This window comes from Carassius gibelio, chromosome B24 (assembly GCF_023724105.1).
Source record: "Carassius gibelio isolate Cgi1373 ecotype wild population from Czech Republic chromosome B24, carGib1.2-hapl.c, whole genome shotgun sequence".
Lineage (NCBI taxonomy): Eukaryota > Metazoa > Chordata > Actinopteri > Cypriniformes > Cyprinidae > Carassius > Carassius gibelio.
In genome coordinates this window covers 24,960,679-24,985,176 of record NC_068419.1, presented here as the reverse complement: position 1 = coordinate 24,985,176, position 24,498 = coordinate 24,960,679, and the positions used below count along the sequence as shown (strand labels likewise).

At 38.8% G+C, this 24,498-nt stretch overlaps 1 protein-coding gene and 2 pseudogenes across 1 annotated transcript in view; 1 reads left to right on the top strand and 2 right to left on the bottom strand.

The window, feature by feature from the left end:
- The window catches only part of LOC128012867 (cerebellin-2-like), a 636,721-nt gene that overhangs the window by 368,313 nt on the left and 243,910 nt on the right, over positions 1-24,498 (bottom strand). The gene's annotated exons all lie outside the window — the stretch shown is intronic.
- On the bottom strand, positions 170-5,231 carry LOC128013120 (uncharacterized protein K02A2.6-like; annotated as a pseudogene).
- The window catches only part of LOC128013119 (signal recognition particle subunit SRP68-like), a 37,930-nt pseudogene continuing 21,171 nt past the window's right edge, over positions 7,740-24,498 (top strand).

Genomic DNA, 24,498 nt, shown 5'->3' with positions numbered 1-24,498 from the left:
TTCGTAGTCTTGTGAACTTTTACAGAACAAGGCAACATCGACATACATCTAGCTCGGCCAACTCCAGCTAACACACCGGCCAAAAAACACACCTACCCCAGAACAGCCAGCCCTCCCCAGCTCTTAGCCTCTGAAAGGAACCTCACTACTGCAATAGTCAGTCAATACATTACACCCCTTTTCCCCAGTCCACAAAGTCTGCAAATCTTCTGGGAGGCTGATGCTCTCTTACAGGATACCTCCGAGAACGAGGGCAATCAGACATGCATTCAACTCCAGCTTCGGTTAGCTCAACATCAGGGTTTCCCACATCTAATGCAGGTGACTGTAACTCAAGCATTTCAGTCCCTGGGGACTCAGGCGGATGGACAGTGTAGCCGTCTGGCTCAGACCTTGATTGGTCAGACAAGGGTGCCGTCCTGTCCATCAGTTGATCAACATGTCGTCTGTGCATTTGTCCATCACCCGCTCTGACCTTGTATGACAGGTGACCTGTGATGTCTACAATGATTCCAGGCATCCACTTAGAACCTCTAGTGTAGCTTCTCATGTACACCAATTCCTTTGGTCTAAACTCTCTGACTGTGCCAGGGCAATTTTCAGCATTCAGCTCCTGTCTGCGAAGAATATCACCATTATGATCAGGATGCAGACGATCTAGGGCAGTGGTGAGTTGCCGATTCATGAGCAACTCGGCAGGGCTTTTCCCAGTTGATGAATTTGGTGTGACATGCTGTGACAACAGGAAGCGAGCGAGCCTGGTCTGCCACTCGCCCTTGGTGATGCGAGACAGGGCCTCCTTGGTTGTCTGCACCATGCGTTCAGCTTGACCATTTGAGCTTGGGTGATAAGGTGCTGTAGTCACATGGCGAATGCCGTTGCGCTCAACAAACACTTGGAATTCTGCAGAGGTGAACGAAGCACCATTATCTGAAACTATGACGTCGGGCAAACCATGTGTTGCAAAAAGTAGTCTCAGTGTGTTGATGACAGCTGATGAAGACATGGAACTCATCAGAAAGACCTCCAACCACTTGCTATGTGCATCGACCACTATGAGGAATATTTTGCCTTGAAAGGGGCCTGCAAAGTCAACATGCAGCCGGGACCATCTTTTTGTCGTCCATTCCCATGGGTGCACCTTTGCCTTAGGAGGAGCATGACGTGACATCTGACAGGTTCCACATGCTTTAAAGGTCTCCTCAATGTCTCGGTCCATGCCCGGCCACCACACATAACTCCTTGCGAGTCCCTTCATGCGTACAATGCCCGGGTGCGCATCATGCAACATAGCCAGTATTTCTCTCCTCCCCAAGCAAGGAACAACCACACGGCTTCCCCATAGCAAACAGTTCTTATGTGCAGAGAGTTCATGGCGGTGCAAAAGGAATGGTTTGAAACAGCTATCCATCACATCAGCCGGCCAGCCATGTAGCACCCAGCGCATTACTCGTGCTAAGACAGAGTCCTTGAGTGTAAGGCTAGCGATTCGCTCAGCATGCATGGGTGCTTCTGGCACCATTTCAAGTAGCAACACTTCCAATGGTGGTGGTGTCGCAGCATCAGATGCCGGCAAAGGTAAACGACTCAGGGCGTCAGCATTGCCCATTTGTTTGCCTGGTCTTTAGCACAGTTCATAGTCGTAGGCACCAACAATCAAACTCCAACGTAGCATTCGTGGTGAAAGGATGACAGGCATGGGCTTGGCATGGTGCAGGAGTCCCAGCAGGGGTTTGTGGTCTGTAAAAATCATGAAATGGCAGCCTGCGAGATACTGGTGAAATTTTCTGACTGCAAACACCACCGCCAATGCTTCCTTATCAATTTGGGCATAATTTCGCTCAGTGGTGGTCATTGTTCTGGAAGCAAAACAAATGGGCCTCTCCTGACCATCACGTTCCACGTGGAACAATAAAGCCCCAAGCCCATAGGGCGAGGCATCACAAACCACTGCCAAGGGCTTCTTCTCATCATAGTGCACCAGCACTTTATCCGTCTGCAGCAACTCTTTTGCCTCAGCATATGCCATCTTGTGCTTTGCTCCCCACTGCCAAGTACCAGACTGGTCTAGAAGGCGATGCAGGGGTTCTAGGACAGTGGCTTTATTGGGAAGAAAGCAGCTGTAAAAGTTAAGCAACCCCAAAAATGCCTGAAGTTCTGTTTTGTTTTAAGGAGGCGGAGCGTTTTGGATAGCTTCCACTTTTTCACGGGTTGGCTTGATGCCATCTTTATCCACTCTAAACCCCAAAAACTCCACTTGAGTAGCAGCAAAAATGCTTTTCTCTTTTTTTATTCGCAGTCCAGCTTCAGCAAAGCACTTTAGTACGGCCTGTAGACGTGCATTATGTTCTTCCATGGTTTGGCCCGAAATCAGGATGTCATCCAGGTATGGTTGGACTCCTGGAATTCCTGCGAGCAAATTTTCCATAAATCTTTGAAATATTGAAACAGCTGTTGACACCCCAAATTGCAAGCGTCGAGACCGGAAAAGCCCACGGTGAGTGTTAATAGTCAGTAATTCCGCTGTGTCATCATCCACTGGAAGCTGCTGATAAGCTTGTTTCAAATCAAGTTTAGTGAAAACTACTCCTCCAGCTAGCTTCGAGAACAGTTCAGATGCTGTGGTATGGGGTACACATCAGGCTTAACGGCTGTATTCACTGTATAACGGTAATCTCCGCAAATCCTCAGACCCCCATCTTTTTTTGCAACAGTCACTATGGGTGTGGCCCACTTTGCATGGTGAACCGGTTCAAAAATTCCTTGAGCCACCAATTTGTCCAACTCCTCATCCAGCTGGGGTCGCAAAGCAAAAGGAACTGGGCGGGCCTTAAAGAAACGTGGCGTAATTGTGGAATCAATGTCAATAGAGATTGGAGGGGTCTAAGCAAAAGGAACTGGGCGGGCATTAAAGAAACGTGGCGTAATTGTGGAATCAATGTCAATAGAGATTGGAGGGGTCTGGCAAACCCCAATGTCCTGAAAAACCTCTGAAAAAGTATTCAGTCAGTATTTTCTCTATGGACTGCAGCTGTACCCGGTATACTCCTTCCACCGATATTCCCAGGGCATCAAACCAGTCTCGTCCTAACAGACTAGTGCCTTGGCCCTGGATGACGAACAAAGGCAGGGTGTTTCGTGTTCCTTTGTACCTTACCTCCACAAATATTTTCCCTTTCACTTCCAAAGCTGCCTGTGACCACTGCTTAAGTATTCCATTGTTTGCATGTATTTCAGGGGGTTGGGAGGGCCACAATGAGTGATAGGTATGCTCACTAATCAAAGAACAGGCAGCTCCTGAATCTACTTCCATTGTGTGTGCTTGTTTGTTCAGTATAACAGTGGCCAGATATGGCTTCTGCCCCCCTCTTTCTGCTTTAGTAGTTGTGGTGCTGTAAACAGAGTAATCATCATTTTCTTTGCGAGTTACAACGTTTGTGTAACGTTCTTCTGAGTTGGCTGCATCCTTGTCAGCACCATGTTTAGTCTTTGTTAAACACACACGAGCAATGTGTCCTCTTTTTTTACAATAATGACATACAGCAGTGGAAAACCTACATGCTTGTGGGGTATGCTGACCACCACATCTAAAACATGGCTTGTCCCGTTTAGGATTTTCATTTGAAATTGCTGTTTTATTTACTGATGCATGCGCATGGGTCGCATAATGAACATCATCCTCCAGCCGTGATTCATTTTGATGCTGACGAAGTAGGCGAGCGTTTAACAATGCTTTTTCAGCAGCTAGTGCCTTTTCTTCTGCCTCTTGAAATGTTAGTGTCGTTTCCGCCAACAGGCGTCGCTGTAGCGCTTCATCCATAACCCTGCACACGATTCTATCACGCAGCATTGCTCCTAACTGATCCCCAAAAGCACAGTGCACAGACAAACGTCGAAGCTCAGCAATGTAGTTTGAAATGCTTTGATTAGGTTTCTGCTTACAATTGTGAAAATGAAAACGTTGAACAATCTCTGATGGCGCTGGGCTATAAAGACGTTTCAAGGCAGCGACAATGTTTGCATAGGACACAGTAGAGGGTTGCGTTGGGGCTAGCACTGAACGTAAAGTGGAATACGTTTTCGCGCCACACACACTGAGCAGCACGGAGCGTTTTTTTGCATCATCCTCAACATCATTTGCATGAAAAAAACATTCCAGTCTCTCTGTGTATTCTTCAAAAGAGTTACTTGAACATTCATCAAACTCTTCGATACGGCCGAGTGTAGTCATGTTCGCTGCAGATGGCAGATTATTTCACTCACTTAATTAACAGTCGCACCGTATGGACTTATCTGCACACAGTCGGTTCGAATCCGCTCGTCGCCAGTGTGATATGCTTGAATAATATGAGGAGACGTTCGTAGTCTTGTGAACTTTTACTGAACAAGGCAACATCGACATACATCTAGCTCGGCCAACTCCAGCTAACACACTGGCCAAAAAACACGAGAAGGGTCTGTCTGCAGACTGCAAGACGGGGGCAGCAGTCTGCAGACGTCCACGCTTGAAAAACACACCTACCCCAGAACAGCCCCGCCCTCCCCAGCTCAGTCAATACATTACAGGAACATCGATACATCACTTCACAGGAAGTGGAGAGAGCAATTATCCCCCAACTGTCATTGCGCACAGCACATCATCACCAGTCAGAATGGCCGTCTTCGTTCATATTCATTATGGATTGTAAAAAGGTATGATCATGTAATGTAAAAGCGACTAGAAGCAGACGAGGCTCTGACATTTTTCTTTATTTTACTTTATTTACCTCAGTGTTTACTATACGGCTGTGCACGGGAAGAAGGCGCAGGAGACTGCTATGCAATTATGACCATTTATTAAAAACACATATACAAACCAAATAAAACACAACCAAATAAAAGTTTATTTTCATATTTGCATGACAGTAACAGCAGGGCTTCAATTCTGTTAATGGTCAATAGTCAAAGTGTATAATAAACATACGTTTTTCATTATATAGTGCTCAATGTTTTTTCTTTTTTATTGTATAGTGTACATATTTTAAATGTGATTGTAAATAAAAATTAAAATATTAATGTAGTCCTATGTATGTAGGTTATATCATAATCTGCGCGACCGCATCGTTGACTTTCTTTGATGAAGTCCACTTCAACTGATATACCGTGCTCAGGGAGTAGGGAGCAGTGGACACTGCGTAGGGACCCTGTCGAATGGAACGCACCAACAGTCTTGCGCCACACTGGTCAAACATTCTACGGTGGCCGAGACAGCTCAACACGCTGCAACTTAGGAAAACACATGCAAATTTGATAAAACATCAGCAAGTGAAGAAAACATCTTCATCAGTTTGACAACACAAGTGTTGCAAATCATCACAACACATGCATATAACGAAACGCGCTGCAAATCATCACAACACATGCATATAGCGAAACGCCCCACAAATCCTCACAACACTTGCATACAACGAAACGCACTGCAAATATTTCACAACACATGCATATAGCGAAACGTACTGCAAATCCTCACAAAACTTGCATACAACGAAACGCGCTGCAAATGCTTCACAACACATAGGGTACATATAAAGAAACGCTGCAAATTCTCACAACACAAGTATTAATGAAATGCGCTGAAAATCCTCAAACAATTAATGAAGCATTACTAATTTATTTACATTAACCTTGAGATTATATTTAGTTGAGAATATTAAATTTAGCCTTCTTAGGTATCTTTTTACATTTAATCATGTAATTATTCAGCTTATTTAGGCTAATAATATCCAAAAGATAAACATGAAAAAAAAAAACACCTTTCAGTTCACCAACAACTCAACTTAACAGTAGCCACTGCATGATATGTCCTGACATTTTATCCTACCCTGTCAGATTTTCCGACACTTTTTGAGCTGTCCTCACTGCTATTTGCAGCGCGTTTGTTAATTGCATGTGTTGTAAGGATTTTCAGCGCATTTCGTTAATGCATGCGTTGTGAGGATTTTCAGCGCATTTCATTAATACTTGTGTTGTGAGAATTTGCAGCGTTTCTTTATATGTACCCTATGTGTTGTGAAGGATTTGCAGCACGTTTCGTTATATGCATGTGTTGTGAGGATTTGCAGTGCGTTTCGCTATATGCATGTGTTGTGAAGTGTTTGCAGCGCGTTTTGTTGTATGCAAGTGTTGTAAGGATTTGTAGCGCGTTTCGCTATATGCATGTGTTGTGATGAATTGCAGCGTGTTATTGCAGGCTCTCACATCAGGTAGATACGATATGAAACCATTACTCGAAAATCTTAATACTCGATAATGTCGACTAATTGTTTCAGACATATTTTCTATATATATATATATATATATATATATATATATATATATATATATATATATATATATATATATATATATATATATATTTATATATATATATTTATATATTTATATATATATATATATATATATTTATATATATTTATATTTATATATATATATATATATATATATATATGTGTGTGTGTGTGTGTGTGTGTATATATATATATGTATATATATATATATATATATATACACTAAAGTCAATATGTTACAGAGAGTCGTGCGCTTTCACATCTCCCAACCGCTCAAAATCATCTATTTTGACGCAATAAACAGATTACACAATACGCAAAACAAAAGCACCACAAAACAGAAACTCAAAGAGAAATTAAAGACTTTGACTTAACGCAAGGACAACTTTATATTTTCTTACCTGACTGGTACTTCTTGCTCTGACTGACGCCATTATGTGGCATATATGCAGCATATATCATATATGTGCATATATGCTGTATATATGCAGCATATATGTGCATATACACTGCATATTTCAAATACACAAATATATAGGTTCTTTCCATGTGGGCCAGCTCGCCCTCGTTACTCGATTCTATTATGAAATAATCTGACTTCTTGATTTTTTATTTTAAAGATGTACAAAAATCTAACCTTTCATAATTTAAAATTGGGGACAATCTTATTATAAAATAAATGTTTTTCTCTAATACATGTTAGTGCTTTGCCTCTTCAGTTTATTCATTTTTTTTTTAGAAGTCTCATCTTCTGCACAGTGACCCATTTTTGTGTTGATTTTGATATTTGTTTGTCTTGGTGGAAGATCCAGCCATGGCCCATAATTAGATTTCAGCAGGGACACTGGTTTTGATTCATAATCTGTTGATATTTGATAGAATCCAAACAAGATAAAAGTAGGCCCACAACAATAAGATCCAGCAATATATTTAACCATAGATACATTTTCATCCCTGTCTGCACCCAGCCCATATTAATTTTTTTTATATATTTTTTTTTTGCTGCTAAAAAGTTCCTTTTTTAATTTAATCTGTCCATATATTATTACTATCAATTTTTATCAGGCTTTCTGACCTCTTGACTAACTATTTTCTGTAGTTCTCCAGGTGTGATCCTTGGAGAGTCTTTGGCCTTTCAAACTATCCTTCTCACCTTGCTTTATACTAATAGAGACACATGTCCTCTTGCAGGCAGATTTGTAACTTTCTGTTGAAAGGAACTTCTTAATTATGCCCGGAAGCTGGAAATGGGAATTTTCAATGCGTTAGCAATATTTTATTTATTTATTTATTTTTACAGCGACTTTCTAATTTGTGAAGCTTAACCATATTTTAATGCACATATCACATCTCGATTAAGGTAATTTTGCCTTTTTGTTGCTTCATATTTATACTTCTGTGAAACAGGAAGTCATGGCCCGAAAATGTTATGTTCTTATCACCCTGGTGTGCTAAAAATTTAAATATGAATGTAAAAATACATTTCAAAGATATTTTGCTTGTAAGAATTTCTAAAGGTACTAACAACTGTGTCCTATTATTTCAGAAATACATTTATTTCATAATGTGATTTTCCCACACTTTCGTTTTTATTTTTGTTAGACCTTTTCCATTTTTGAAATAAAGATCAAATTGATAATTATTTTCACAGACTTCTTTTACCATATTTACCAAGGGTACCCAACAACTCTGACCACAACTGTATGTAGCTTATTACGTTCATGCTACAGCACAGTAGGTGGCGGTAATGCTATTTTGTTTGCAAGGCAGCCATACAATAGTAGAAAGAAGAAGGCGACTTATCCTCATCCGCTGGTTAATCAGACGTTGGTGCTTGCTAAAAATGGCCGCGGGAGCAGCAGAATGAGGTGAAAATACTGCCAAAAGGAGGAAAATAAAGAGAACAGCATCGACGGGAGTCTTGGCCTGGAGAGTATCCTCACCTTAAATCGCTAATTATTAGCTAGTGCTGGGAAACAGTACTAATTCAGCAGTTTTAGTGGAGATTGGTACAAGTGATACGAGGGTCTTACGGGATACGTGTCACACAAGTACTGACTAGTTAACGTAATTGGAATCTTTATAATCAAGACTTTCAATAGGGTTTTTATAAATATTGGAGTGTTGATTGAAGAAAGTGAATAATATCTCACTTAAATGTGTAACTTAGTTCTTGCAGTATACACTTTTGCTATTACTTTTAGATCCCAGCATTCTGCAGTTGAATTGAAATATCCTGGGTTTATTGCCCTTAGCATTGACTTCAGTCCTGCAGATCATTAAAGACTCTCAGCAGCAGCATGGACTCAGACATGGGGATTACCAGCGCTACAGGTAAGGCAGAGGCGAGGTCGGACAGATCATTTTAAAAAAGAATTTTTTTAGTGAAATGATGACTGAAATTGTTGATCCTCTATTCTTGGCATCACAGGGGTTATTGCTCCAGACGATTGCGTCGATTGAGAAAAACCTGGGCTTTAAAATGGGCAACAGACACAAGTTTACTGGGAAGAAAGTGACTGTGGAGTTGCTTTCAGACAACAGGTAATCTTTAGCACTGAAAATGTTCAGTATCAAGATTCATATTGTCTTTAATCTGAGCCCCCCCACCCCCTTCTTCCTCCACCCCCCCCCCCACCCCCTCCCACCCCCCCCTTCTCCCCCCACCCCCCTCCACCTCCTTCTCCCCTCCACCCCCCCCTTCTCTCTCTACTATAGGCATCTGTTATTAGTGTTAATGGAAGCAGAAAGAGCATGGAGTTATGCCATGCAGCTTAAACAGGAAGCTAACACTGAGCCTCGAAAGCGTTTCCACCTGTTGGCTCGCCTGCGAAAGTCAGCCACACATGGGGAGCAGCTAGAGAAATTGTGTGAGAGTCCCCGTGTGGATGCCAAGACCAAACTGGAAGCTCAGGTCAGACAAATATGTGATTTTGATAATCTCCATGTTTTATTTCAGTGAGTCCCTATGTCATATGTCCACTAACTGGAATCGTAGTGTACAGGCTTTTAATATATTAACAGTTGCTGAGCTCTGTTCGCTAAGTATCTTTCATGTTTTCCGCAGGCATACACTGCTTATCTGAATGGCATGGTTCAGTTTGAACTGCAGGAATGGAAATCTGCAATGGAGGCCTTTAACAAGTGCAAGTTAGTGCTTCCTTTCATTCTAAGTATTTATTAATGATTAATTTGAATTGAGAGTGCAAACTCTTCATCAATGTAAAGAAATATGAAACACCATTAGTGTACTAGTGTACATGTCATAAAATGTAAGTAATTAGGGTTGGGTATCGTTTTTGTTTTTTTTAGATATTTGATTGTCATTAATAACTCACCCTCATGTCGTTCCAAACCAGTAAGACCTCCATTTATCTTCGGAACACAGTTTAAGATATTTTAGATTTAGTCAGAGTGCTCTCAGTCCCTCCATTGAAACTGTGTGTACGGTATACTGTCCATGTCCATAAAGGTAAGAAAAACATCAGAGGGTCCAGTTAGAATTTTTTGAAGCATCGGAAATACATTTTGGTCCGAAAATAGCAAAAACTTTATTCAGCAATGTCTTCCATGTCTGTTGTGAGAGAGTTCAAAACAAAGCAGTTTGGCATATCCGGTTCGCGAACGTATCATTCAATGTAAACCGGATCTTTTTGAACGAGTTCACCAAATCGAATTGAATCATTTTAAATGGTTTGCATCTCCAATACGCATTAATCCACAAAAGCTGTTAACTTTTTTAATGTGGCTAACACTCCTTCTGAGTTAAAACAAACCAATATCCCGGAGTAATTCATTTACTCAAACAGTAAACTGACTGAACTGCTGTGAAGAGAGAACTGACGATGAACACCGAGCGAGCCAGATAATGGACTCATTCACTTTTTTTCACCATCGGGTCCAGGCCTAAATCTATATATGGGTTATCTATACTTGAGTAATTATTGACTTTTGACTTTTTACTTCTACTCCTTACATTTTCACGCAAGTATCTGTACTTTCTACTCCTTAAATTTTAAAAATAGTTTTCGTTACTGCGTTTTCATTTTGGCTTGTCATCATTCAAAAAAAAAAAAAAAAAAAACTGTCCAGATAAATCGAGCGATCCGGATGAAGTGAATTGGATTGTGGTTGAATGAGAAGAATAAACATATACCATTCCAACACCTTATTGGTTTGTACGCGATCCATCACACCTGCACATGACACAAATCACATCACACTCCAGCAAGGACATAGCCAGTTTTGGGTTCATTTATCAAAAACATATATTTCTTAAAAGTAGGGTTGGGTATGGAACTGGTATGCACCGAACTGAATAAGAGGAAGCAGATTTCGGTGCCTTTTAAATGAAATTTGTCCTGTTCTCCGAAATGTACACACGGAGCATGGGCGTCATTAGGCTTTTTTAGCGGGGGCTGTAGCATTTAGCTCCATAAATTGCACACAAATTTTCGAACGCCTCAGTCAGTCCTCTTAGATTTCATATGCTCTCCAGTCAGTGGCATAAAAGCAAAACACGGAGGGTGAACGCCGGTTCAACACATAGTGATGACGCGTGTGTAGTGAGCCTTGCATCTTCACTAAACTTTGTCAGTTGTATTTGTTTTATGGTTTGGACGTTCAAGCGATTAGATGAACAGATATTTTTATATTGAGCTACCATGTTCGCGCAGCAGCTGCATTGTGGCACGAACCACTCATATAAAACAGTAGCTATGAAGATCGCACGCACAGAGGAACACAGAAACTAGTTGTCAGTGCTGTCCTGTGATTTTTCACTAAACTAGCTTAGAATCTCAAAACTTATTATAGCATGTTTGTGTGCAGTGCACATGAAGCACAAGCACGTGCATAGAGAGTAGCGGTCGCGCTACGGGTTCCCGGTTTGTGTTCGTTCTCGGACTGTTCTGTGTATTTTAACTGTAGAAAAGGTTGTCCCGAGTCGAAACTACGATACAGAAAACTACATCAGTATATCATCATAAATGCAGCCGTTTTAGTTTATGTGCACGTAAACCGATAAGAAAGAAAACACATGTACAGTATTTTTGCTTAAAGAGACGACAGCCTAATAAACGCGCTGCCTGTCATTAATGTTAATCAAAGAACAAAAGAAAATCATTCACTGATCTTGACTGAATATATTTAATAACTTGATTAATCTTCATTTTATTTATTAAAATAAAACTATGCAGTGTTTTTAAACTTTTAATTAGTTTCTGTACCTGAAATTTAGTTCAGTTGTATTTATTTATGATATTGCTAATTGATTTGTTTGTTCCTTTCTTATTACTGACCTATCTTATTACGTGTCTTTAACACTTTAATATTTGAAATTTATATTAATATATTTGTTTTTGCTATGGTTTTTTTTTTATGACAGGCAAAATTCCTCTTGCAGTGTTTTGTAGGCTGCTGATTTTTGCTCATGTTATTCAGCTGCAACAGAATGCTTTTGTAAAAATGTTTGACATCTAAATGTTTGACTTAATTTTTTTAAATATTGGATTTTTTTTTTAATCTTATTGGAATCGAAACTAGGAATCGATAAAATTCAAACAATACCCAACTCTATCAGCAGTTATTTTATCTATGTTCGTAACATTTCTTACTAGTCAGTCATATTTACAGTACAAACAATGGGAACATGGGAATCCAACTCTTTAACAGTGTAAAAAACTCAGTATGCATGAAATAGAATTTCACCCCCCTTTAATCATACATACTTTATACATACATACACTACTGTGCAAAGGTCTTAGGCTCTTAGGTATTTTCACTTAAAAGTAGAGCTGCAACTAATGACTATTTTTTCTATCGACTAATCTAACGATTATTTTTTTCGATTAGTCGACTAATCTAACGATTATTTTTATAACAATAAATAATTAATCTAATGTTCTTTTTTTTAAAATTAACTAATTAATTCTTTTGGATAACTTTACAAAAAAAAAATAAGTTCAACTTCTAATATAATATTTCAACCTTTATTCATTTTCAACTTATGTGGTATAAGTTTTTACAGTATAAAATAAATATATATAAAATAAATAAATAAATAAATAATACATAAATAGAGGCAAAGAAAAATATTTTACTATGGTAAATATGAGTTTATGATAGCATTTATAATTAAACCACAGTAGCCATAAATTTACAGTTGTCTTAGACGTCATGAAATGTTCTTTGGTTCACCATATCAGTTTTACAAAGGGAACAAACAAAGGGCCATTTTATTTGTCCTGTGTTTAAAGTGTTCACATACTTTTGATAACAATAGTCTCTGTTTTTGTGATAGAATGCAACTTTCTCCATTCACATTGTCATTACGCGAGATGTAAACAAACAGTGTGACGCGTCGACGCATTTCACGCACGTCAACGTATTTTTGTAGTCGACGTAATCGATGACGTTGACGTGTTGTTGCAGCACTACTTAAAAGAATGGTGTTGTTCCAGTTATATATTTTGCTGTAGCGTCAGTATAAAATTTCAGTTTACAATTCCAAACATTCATTTTGCCATGGTCAAACTGCTGCTGCATTCAAAATAGCACTAGATTATTGTTAACTGATATTTCCTTCTGACACACTACAGCAAAATATATAAATAACTGGCTTAAAACCCTTTTTTGGGGTGAAAATTCTAATGTGCATAAGACTTTTGCCCAGTACCGTATTTTAAAAAATGACATTGTTGCCACTTTATAAAGAATGACCATCCAGTAATTCACAGAACTGATTAAAGACAGTGACAGACAGCACTCATTTTAACTAAATATCAGAGAGATTGACAGAGATACAGTAGAAACATTGTGTGGTTTTGTATTAAATAATGACCCAGATTGTGAAATACATTTATTAGCTTTAGATTAAGGGAAGCACAACTTGGCAAATGAGAGCATCCAAGGTGAAATATATGGATTTATTTTAAATATTTGTAATGTTCTTTAATATTATACATAGTGTTTTTTTTTTTTTTTTTTTTGTGGTTCTTTTTTTTTTTTTAAGTATCGGTTCAGTTACCGTTTAGGCATCGGTACCATTTTAAAAGTATCAAAATGTAAACGGACCCTACTTAAAAGTTATTATTTCTCACTGGATCATTTAACAAATGGGTCCTTTCTCTTCATCCTCCACAAATGAAGCTACTGTAGGTAGTTCGGTAGCGAGACATTTTAATAAATTATTGTTTGCGATTGACGACGTGATTGACAATGTTGTGATAAGTAGGCTTTACCAACTTTGTAACTTGTTCCCCCCCCCGAACACTGGACATAGCAGACGTATGTAGCGAATACAGGAAGCTATCAATCAAGAAGGTATCAGGATTAAGAGTTATTTTTAATTTTTAGTTTTTGATTATTCACTTGGATTAATAATTCATTTTGACAGCACTATAATGTTTATTGTAAATAGACAACCATACAAGAGTAATTGTTACTAAGGCTGCACCAATGTTCATGTCCAGTGCCCTCGCAGAGTCCTGCAGCCAAGCTTGGATGTACATTTACATTCCATTAAAGGTCATTGATGACATGCCTCTGAAGTCTGACTTTTGCACCATAACAATACTTATAGGCAACTAGTCATCATATCTAGTTCTTTAATGTACTTGCATTGTACTACAGTGCGTTCATTTTCAATGGGCATATATGCGACTGAAACAGGTAGCCTAGTGCATCCCAAATTTTTCAACATGAACATTTTAATATAACATTATAGTCATTCTGGCCTTTGGCCTTTTTTGAGGAGGTGGGGTAGTGCACAATAGGCCCCTGTGGCACGGCATAAGCTTTTGTTCTTAATGGCATTTTTCCCCTTACATTACTTTTATACTTTAAGTAGTTTTTTAAACCAGTACTTTTACACTTTTACTTGAGTAAAAAGCTTCAGTTGATACTTCAACTTCTACAAAAGTCTTTTTAAACCCTGGTATCTGTACTTCTACTTGAGTAATGAATGCCATTACTTTTGACACCACTGCTACATTGCCAAAAGTATTAGGACACCCCCTTTTAATGAACAGGTTTGACTACTTTGGCTAGTAATGTCCATGAGTACAAATATAAATTTTTATGCATATAATGATATTCTAGGGAATTGTGCTTCTAATTTTATGCCAATAGTTTGGACATTACCCTTTTCTATTCTAACACGCAATGCCTCTGTGTATAAGGCAAGGTTAAAATAATTACTAATAATTTAGTCAGTGTGGAAGACACCTCTGATGTGACTTTAAATGCAGACCGTGAGCCAAAAACTCATCACCAAACACAATTCACTTGTACATATGCGTACAATACAATTTTGTGATTTTACAATGCGTACAATTTTAAACCCTTCCAAAACTAGAAATACAAATTTTTAACACATTAATTATGTTTCCATCTTTGTTGCCACAGTTTTGGAATTGCCTTTCTCTGTTCTAAAGAAGGGAGTGTCCCGATACTTTTGCCCATATGTACAAGTCATGTTTGGTGATGAGTTTTTGGCTGAAGGTCTGCATTTAGCCACACCAAAGATGTTCAGCTGGGATTAGGAATTTGCTTTCTGCAGACCAGTCAAGTTCTTTCATACTGACTGAATCAGTCTTGTGTATGTTTGGTGTGGGGTCCCAACCTCAGATTCCTTTGTGATGGCACCGCCACGTTCGGATGCTGTCCTGTTCACTCTGCTTAGACTGTGTTTTTATTCCATTTTTTACTTACAATTACTCTCACCTTTTGCACGGATAACACCGGCACTGATCATATATGACAAGCAGAACACATTCGAAACATCAGAAATCAGTTTTCTCACCCGTTTATCGACGTTTTTCCCAATTATCCAAGTTGGCCACCTGAGATTCTCCTCACCTCGGATGAGAACAATGGCTATGAGAGGGCTCCTCCGAGGCGACAAAACAAAGCACCGAGGGGAACACGCTGGGGTTCGCAACCTTCTAAGGACCAGAACGCACAGTCCACCTTTATACTAGGGCTGTCAATGAATATTCTAAATTGGAATATGTTCAATTCAATTCAAGTTTATTTGTATAGCGCTTTTTACAAAATAAATCGTTACAAAGCAACTTTACAGAAAATAATGTTTCTACAATATTTAGTAGTAGCTAGTAGTTTGTGCACATTTGACAGGATTTTAGAAAAAAATAATAATAATGATACAAGACGTAGTCAGCTAGACGATGAACTATCAATATTATTAAGTTATTATATGATTCAGTCACACATTTAGCAATAATTGTTAGTTCTGTTTGTTGATTCAAGGTTAGCATCATCTGGGGTCCTCTGAGGGTCAGCATCATCTCTTCTCAGGTGTTCTGGATCCAGACTGGAGCTTGTTTAAATCCTAGTTACCACGGGATGTAATCCCGTGGCGAAACATAGAAACAAAATACAGACATCATTAGCATAGCTGCTGATCCAACAAAGTAAAATTAGTTTAACCCAAGCTAATGAATAAAAATGCAACTTTGAACAGATGCAACTACACTCACAATTAAAAAGAAACATTATTCGAATGCTTGGCGAAAGAGATGTTTTTAATCTAGATTTAAACAGAGAGAGTGTGTCTGAACCCCGAACATTATGTATTCGAATAGTAAAAAAAAAAATATAGCGTGTTTCATTTTGTTTCATATTGTCTCGCTCCATGCTAGTGGATCTGCCGTAGAGTCAATTGGTTGATCTTTAAGATAGCGGGTTAACTCCGTGTCAGCGCGCGCTCTGATCGGTAAAGGGGCAGAGATTTCAGACCTCCGTTTTTTAAGGAGATCTGTCACAAAACTCATCATACGCGCCAAAGTTTTTTGAGCAAATTTCAAAGCCGCATCCACCCGCCATCCGCAAAAAAGCCAGTGTCTGTTCTAGAAAGGATGCAGCAAATATATTTAATGCTAATGTATGAGGCATAGGCCTACGCTGAGTTTCATTTACGATGAGATGCGCTCTAGTTCACAGTGCAAGTGAACGCGGCGCGCTGGCGCTTCCATGTCAGGGTTATCATTGTCTGCTATATTTGCTTTTTATTTATTAAAATACATGCAATTGGTTGATGAAACATTTATTAAAATTAAGATAAAATTTGTTCAAAATGAAATTAGTTTTTAAGAAAGGTTTTCTACAAAGCAAAATTTAATGAAGTGGTAAATATCATGTCTGACGATTTACAAAACTTCATTAAGTGGTAAAAACCATGTCTTCCGATATATTGCGCATCTTATGATCCTATCTAAAAAATGAAAATAATTTTTGATAAAAAATGTTTGTAAAAATATTTTAATGACACTGTTTTGGCGGTTATAGAGTTCTAATGACGGTGTTCAACTATAACCGCCGTTCTCACGGTTATATACTAACCGTCACACCCCTAGGTAAAATTGTTGACTCGTGAGATAAAGTTGTGTGCAATCTATTTAAGATACAGTTAGCATACCATTCGACCACTAGCAACATGAGGTCACATCTCAAAAATGTGCACCCAAATGAGCATGGCATAATATGTGGAACTCCAGCTAAACAGTCACATCTTGACACTTAACGTGTCTGCAACACGACAAGAGGCCATAACAGATAAAATAATTTCGTTCATTTGAAAGGACATGAGACCGATCAGTATCGCGGATGGGGCAAGCTTCGGGGAGTTCTGTCAAGCAATGGAACCAAGGTTTGGTTATTAACGTTTCATGTCAAGGAAAAGTTCCATGTTTACCACAGCACAGCTCGCTCGGAGCATTCAATGTCAGTTCTATATGCTGTAAAACTTCAATTAATATTAATAATATTGGTTTCAATCACTGAATGAAGCCTGGTATATTTGGGACAACAGTCGCAACCTTAAATTGCTTGCACAAAAATTTGTTTGTTAATTTAAACCATTATGCGCAGAGAAGTGAGGGTGAGAGAGCGTGAGGTCTGCAGTGTTGACCATTAGTTGATTTCCTTGTTTTTGTGTAGGTAATACGTTGTCATATGTTTAAACTTAAATAGACTATCTATACAAGTAGTTATATTAATATTATATTAATATATATAAATATAAAATATTCAAACGTCATTTTTGAGCAATTTTGACAGCCCTACGCAGAACATGCTCCTTCACTGGGAATGAATCACTATTTGAATTTGAGTTTTATTACTGAGGTGCCATGTAAATATATTTTTACAAGTGCTGGGCAACAATTACATTTTTAATCGCGCAATTAATTGCATTATGCTCAAAACTAATAATGCATTCAAATGCAGTGTATTGTGCACTTTTTTTTCATTTAAAAGTACTGCTATATGAACAAAAGTGCAATAATATTTGTAACCCTGGACTCCAAAACCAGTCTCTGGGGTATATTTTTAGCAATAAAAAATTATAAATTTTTCTTATATGCCCAAAATCATTAGGATATTTAAAGTAAAGCTCATGTTCCACGAAGGTATTTTGTAAATTTCCAATGGCTTGAGTTAAAAATCTAAGTTTGTGTTCTACTGAAGAAACAAAGTTACCTACATCTTTGTTGCCCTGGGGGTAAACCAATAAACAACAACTTTTCATTTTTAGGTGAACTATCCCTTTACGTTACACTTGATATTAATTTTTTTTTTCTTGCTGATCCAAAAAATTATCCGATCCATTACCCAAAACCTGCAAAATGATCTGAACCATGAGTTTAGTGATCCATTGAACCACTAGTTTATAAGTAATGTTATGTCAAGCTTTTTTTTTTATTTTTAGTGATGTTTTTCTGTGCTTCAAATGCTGAGTGAATGATTACGAGGTGTTATATATATTTCATGAATTGTACTTTTTCAACATGCCTTGTGATGTTCATTAATGTTTATTTTTTGCTTGAACTTAGGTCGCTACATAATCCATGTTATAATAAACCATGTCAGAACATGTTATTTGGAACAAAATGCTAAACATTTATTTGTAAAAAAAAATGTGAATTTTAAAACAAACCCAAATCTAATATTAATAAGACAAAAAAAATAAAATCTCTTCATATAAACAAAGGCTTTGCCTGTTCTCATTTAAAATTATTCAACCACTGCATTGGAAGTGCAATCCAAACTAAGATGCTGAATATATGGAGCATGAACAGTTTTTTTAAAATCTAAATTATATTGTATAATTTAATTTTAAAACAAAAACCGAATACTCTGATTTTAGTTTTGTAAAACTATACCGCATAAAACATCTGCATGAAACTAATACGGCAGAGGGGCTGAATGAGATGCAATTTTACTCTGACAGTAGCGATACAGTAGTTCCTTGGTTTCTTTGGCTGTAAACAAAGCAGTATAGCACCTATGAATGCTGCTTTAAAATGCATTAAAAAAAAAATAACATGAAAAGAATGTTTATCTAAACTTTTCTTAAAGTCAGTTCCCCTCAGAGATACATTCATATAAAACCCACCCCCAAATGTATTGCGATTCGTTTAACATCTCTACCATTTTAAATCATCAAATATTTGTATCTGTTTTCAACTGGCTCACGACTCAGTTGTTAAATTACTTATTCTTGGTTCACTGCACTGTAAATGAAAAATAAATAATGTTTTAAATATTATTTAATTTGAAAACTGCACGGAGACCTGATTTTGCTGCATGTGACAAAAGGATTACATTACAAAAGGCAAAAGGCTTCTCATTACAAAATTAGTGAAATGTAATAAAGTGGAATGCTTGGTGTATTCTGTGTATGTACAAAGATTTATTTCTGTGACTATGTTTGTGGACTGTTTGCAGGACCATCTATGAGAAACTGGCAAGTGCTTTTACTGAGGAGCAAGCAGTGCTTTATCATCAGAGAGTGGAAGAGATTTCACCCAACATCCGATACTGTGCATATAACATAGGTGAGACACTTTTTATGGCTAAGGCTATACATGTGTGATTGGGAGAAAGCAATGCTTTTCCCTTTAATTGCATTTCCCTTTCATTGCTTTTCCCTTTCATTGCTTTTCCCTAACTGGATCCACTGTGCACTGTTGCATGACAGAAATGAAACCATAGCGACGTGGCATGTGATACAGACAGAAGTGATGGATTTGGGGGGTCCCACGTGTTTATTTTGCCTGTATAGTTTGAGCAGTCAAGATGCAGCTTCCTTCCATTCCATACCAGATGGGGGCAGTATGCCTCAATAAAGTGAATTGGTCTACTCTAGAGTAACAAACGAGAAACGGCATAGTCTCTATGCTCCACCCCTACCTTCACAACAACACTACAGCCATGGCCGAAGCATAACCGTCCGTTCACACCGCCGTCATCTAGAGCTCTAGCCGCTCTGCTCACGACGCTGCAGAAAGATTTGTGAGTGCTCAGACGCTCTAATGTAGATTGAATGCTTATTTTGTATTTAAAGCAAACAAGCTTGTTGATCTCGTGCAGACGAACCACAAGGAGTTATAAGTTAACCTCGTTAAATATTGTTGTGGATGAAATATTAGGATCCTTTACTTAAAATGAACATTCTCAGACACCTTGGTCCACGTATCACTTGTAATTTATTTTTTATGTCCCTGTACGCAAACAGGGACACATCATAGATTAATACAAACGCTAAACAGCAATAATCAACCTGTCCTTTATTCTGCTTGGGAACTAATGTGCCAACTCTCAAGCATTCACCGTGAGACCCACGCAATTGACTTTTCGCACGCTTTCACGCCCCACACAAATTTTTTCACGCACAGAAAAACCATGAAGCAAAGAGGACACGGAGACCAACAGACTAGACAGAGCAGGTTAGTTATGATATAATAGGGCTGTGCAAAAAATCGAATGCGATTTTCATGCACCTCTCATCAGTAAAGACGCTCCTTTGGATGGTATTACTTATTTAACATGCCAACAGAAAATCTATCTGTTTCTGTTTTTATGACTGGATTCCATTATTCTGTCCATATTTTCTGCATTGTGGAAATCAAAGTGGGGCCCAATATATATTTTCCAAATGTCTTCAGGCTCTTTAAAACACCACTACCAAACTCAAACAATTACACAAGAAAAGAAAAAAGCTTTACCTCATCTTTGTCTGTGAAATATCCACCTCGTCACTGTGGGACTGGCAGTGGGAGTAAACAGTATTCACTTACACAGAAAAAGCAAGTACGAAACGCTTGGAGTGAGGGGAGATTTTTCACCAGTTTATTCATCACGGATGGTTTCATTATCTCGGGCGGATAAAAAACTAAGAAGATAAAAAATAAAGTTAAAATGTGTCACTGTTAAGGTAAAGTCTATGTGTGGGAGAGTATACTTGCATTACTGGAAGTAGCTTCTCAGCAACTTACACATACTTTGACTACTTTGTACAAACCACAGCTATTTTGCTCATATACTCTATCTGTGTTTATCTAGGAGACCAGAATGCTATAAATGACCTCATGCAGATGAGACTGAGTGCAGGAGGAGGGGGTGGCATGATGGCTGAAAAACTGGAGGTCAGGGGTCTTGTCTTTGCACTTCTGTTCCTGTTAAGTGATGAAATATACAATGTAAACTGCATTTTCTGGGAGAAAATGCCATGCCAAACTGTCTTATTAAAGTTTTTTTTTTCTCTCCGAAAATTACAATTTGATTTTATCATGCATTTTATAAAATTAGTAAGTTGCATTGGCGTGTTCACAGTCTTTACATTTGTGTTTTCTCTCTGTCTCTCAGGCGCTGATTACTCAGACAAGAGCAAAGCAGGCAGCTGTGATGAGTGAGGTTGAGTGGAGAGGCCGTACAGTGCCTGTCAAAATTGACAAGGCCAGAATCTTCCTGCTGGGTCTGGCAGACAATGAAGCTGCTATTATACAGGTACATAAACAATCTCATTCCCAATTTTTTTTGTGTGTGGTACTCATAATGACAAAAGTGACTTTTGCCCTTCCTGTTGTTAAAATGAGTTGTAATCAACTAAGATGTATTGGTTGACATCAGTTCAGACTTGTATTAGTTAATAAAAAATACAAGTGACAGGCTGCACGATCCAAGCAGATGGGATGTCCATTTAGCAAAATGCAGTGCAGATGCTGTGTAGGGCTGGGCGATATATGGCCAAAAAAATCTTCTCCTTTTTGGCTTAAATACAATTTTCTATTTGGATAAAAAATGATTTACTTAAAACATTCTGCCCAGTGTTTATATTAAAGGAAATGAAAACAAAAATAGTGAAATTAAAGGCTGGGCTATCCATTATATGCAAAACGGGGGCAAAAATCACATTATATTCTAACATTGTAACATTAAAAAAAAAAAAAGCTTTTTAAAGCAGATCAATTCATTAAGCTAAAAATTAAAGTAAATAAACACAAGAGCACAGATTAGTTGCATTTCATTTTGATTACCCCATTACTGCCATCTGTTATCATAAAATACACTTACTTGTAGGTTTAAAATTGTACATGACACAATTATTGCACTGCTATTCTTTTGCGCTCCGGCTGTTTGGGGTTTGGTAGCTGCTTTAAACTATACGTGTTAACTAGGGCTGTCACTTTTGTGAAAAAATCATTTTCGATTTTTAAGACACAAGTGTTTAAGACAATCTTGCAATGGTCCTTTTCATAACTCAGAATGTCCTGTAACTAGATGCGCAAATTTGCTTCTACCGGGACTGCGAGACCTCCAGACGCGCGTAAACGCGTCTTTACATTGACTTAACATTGGAATAATTCGTGGCAGACACTCTATTCACGTTTAGTGTGAACGCATAGAGGTTGATTTCGACGTCACTGGGTCTTTCGAGACAGAAGCCCACCAGGGTGGCGCAGAAGACCACCACAACCGTGCGTTAGGGACAGGAGCCCACCAGGGCGGCGCCGAAGACCACCACAGTGGGATTGATGATACAGGACAGCAAGTCTTCGGCTGAGACTTGACGAGACTCTGGAAGTTCAGCAGAGACGTTGAGAGGCTCTGGTAGTTCAGCATAGACGTGGAGAGACTCTGGTAGTTCAGCAGAGACGTGGAGAGACTCTGGTAATTCAGCAGAGACGTGGAGAGGCTCTGGTAGTTCAGCAGAGACGTGGAGAGGCTCTGGTAGATCCTTGGTGTTTTGACTGGATTCAGGAAGATCAATGGTGACTTGATGGTCAACTGTGGCTGTCATCTTGTGCCATGGCTCTGGGCTGGCGGCCATCTTGCGCAGTGGCGCTGGGCTGGCGACCACCTTGTGCTGTGGCGCTGGGCTGGCGGCCATATTGTGCAGTGGTGCTGGGCTGGCGGACCTCCTGCCTGTAGACCCCGGTCTAGAGTCGGCCATCCCACCCGGAGAGACCGGTGTGGCTGGGGTATCCCACGGAGACCGATGTTTAACACTAATATTGGGCATAAATGAACATGTTAAATATAAAGTATTTAAAACAGGTAAGTTCATATGTTTGGAGTAAGTTTAATTGAACTGATGCATCAGTCATACAGCGCTCCGGACAGCGCTCCGGATGAGACCGACACACCACCACAAAAACAAGAATGAGATGCGTTCTAACATAACGGTGGCATTAAACTCAGTTAGTGAGGGCTCGTTTAAAATATTGCACATATAAAGGCTGTTCAGATTACTTGTTAAAGTGCAATGAAATACCTTATATCTGGAGACAATGTACATCTGTTTGTGGATGGAGACTTTGTAACGGCCGAAATGATGCATCACATTATAGTTTGGAGTGCATGAAAATAATAAGGCGGCAGAGTGAACTTATCATCCATAGTGGTCCACTATGGATGATAAATTCGCTTTGCCACCTTGTTAATATTTTGTCTTTATTTGTATCGCCAAGAAAGAGTTAATCTCTCATGTTTGAGAAGACCGCGATGCCGTGTAGCAGCCTTTTCTATCTCTATCATTTCATGGATATAACGAGTTGTAAAGCTCTTCAAAGGTGTAAAGGCCCTTGTCACCCATTATATCACCCAAGGAGTGAATCCCTTTGTCGTACCACTGTCGACACTGGCCAAACTTAATAGGGTGCTTTCCAATGAGCAAACCATAGTTATTAAAGATAGGAGAGTAGGGATTCCATTTAGAGCTGATATCACATGCTTTTCCTGCTGCTCTCCATACTGAAAGAACGTGTGACACTAAAGGACCGAAACGAAGTTTACTTTTATTTATAGGGATATTAGCAAATAAAACTTCGTCCAACTTTAGAGGAAGAACCAGATTCTCCTCCAGGGAACGCCAAGAGACATCAATTCCACCATCATACCAGCTGAACAAGGGACGTAATGTAAAAGCCCAGTGATACAACTTAAAGTTGGGGAGTGAGAGTCCACCAGCAAATCTATCTCGTTCCATTGTGGAAAGTTTAAGACGTGGTCGTTTGCCATTCCAGGCAAATTTGGTGATTATGCTCTGTAACCTGTCCCAAAAACGGGACGGAGGAGGCAAGGGCAGCATGGAACTTACAAAGTTAATTCGAGGTAGTACATTCATTTTGATAATCGAGACACGTGATCTAAGAGAATTTGGAAGTGACAACCAATTGTCCAGGTTACAAGAAATTTTAGACAGAATACCCTCATAGTTGGTTTTAATTATATACTGCAATGAAGCACCAATCGTGATACCCAAATACTTAAATTGCTGAACCACTGGTATATCTGAGGGTAGAGCTGTGTTTCTCATTGCGTCATTCAGTGGAAGAAGTGCCAACTTTGACCAGTTTATTTTATATCCGGAAATCTCGCCAAAGCGGCCAAAGATTGTTAAGATGTTACGTATGGACTGCAATGGGTTACCTAAATAAAGAAGGACATCGTCTGCGTACAACGAAATATGTTGACTGGTTCCACATATTGTGATTGGGGTGATGCCTTTATCTATGCGTATGGTCTGTGCAAGTGGCTCAAGCGACAGTGCAAAAAGAAAAGGACTTAGAGGGCATCCCTGACGAGAGCCTCTGGCTATGTCAAACAACGAAGAACAAGTTCTACCTGTCAACACCATGGTGGTGGGATTTGCATACAACACTTTGATCATACGAATGTAAGAGGACCCCAAAGCCATAACCTTCAACACAGACCACAGATATGGCCATTCCAGACGATAAAGGCTTTCATAGCATCTAGAGAAAGAACAGCAGCAGGAACAGTTGATGAAGAAGTGCCATATATTATATGGAGTAATCTTCTAACATTATCAGATTCCAACCTGGTTCTAATAAAACCAGTCTGGTCA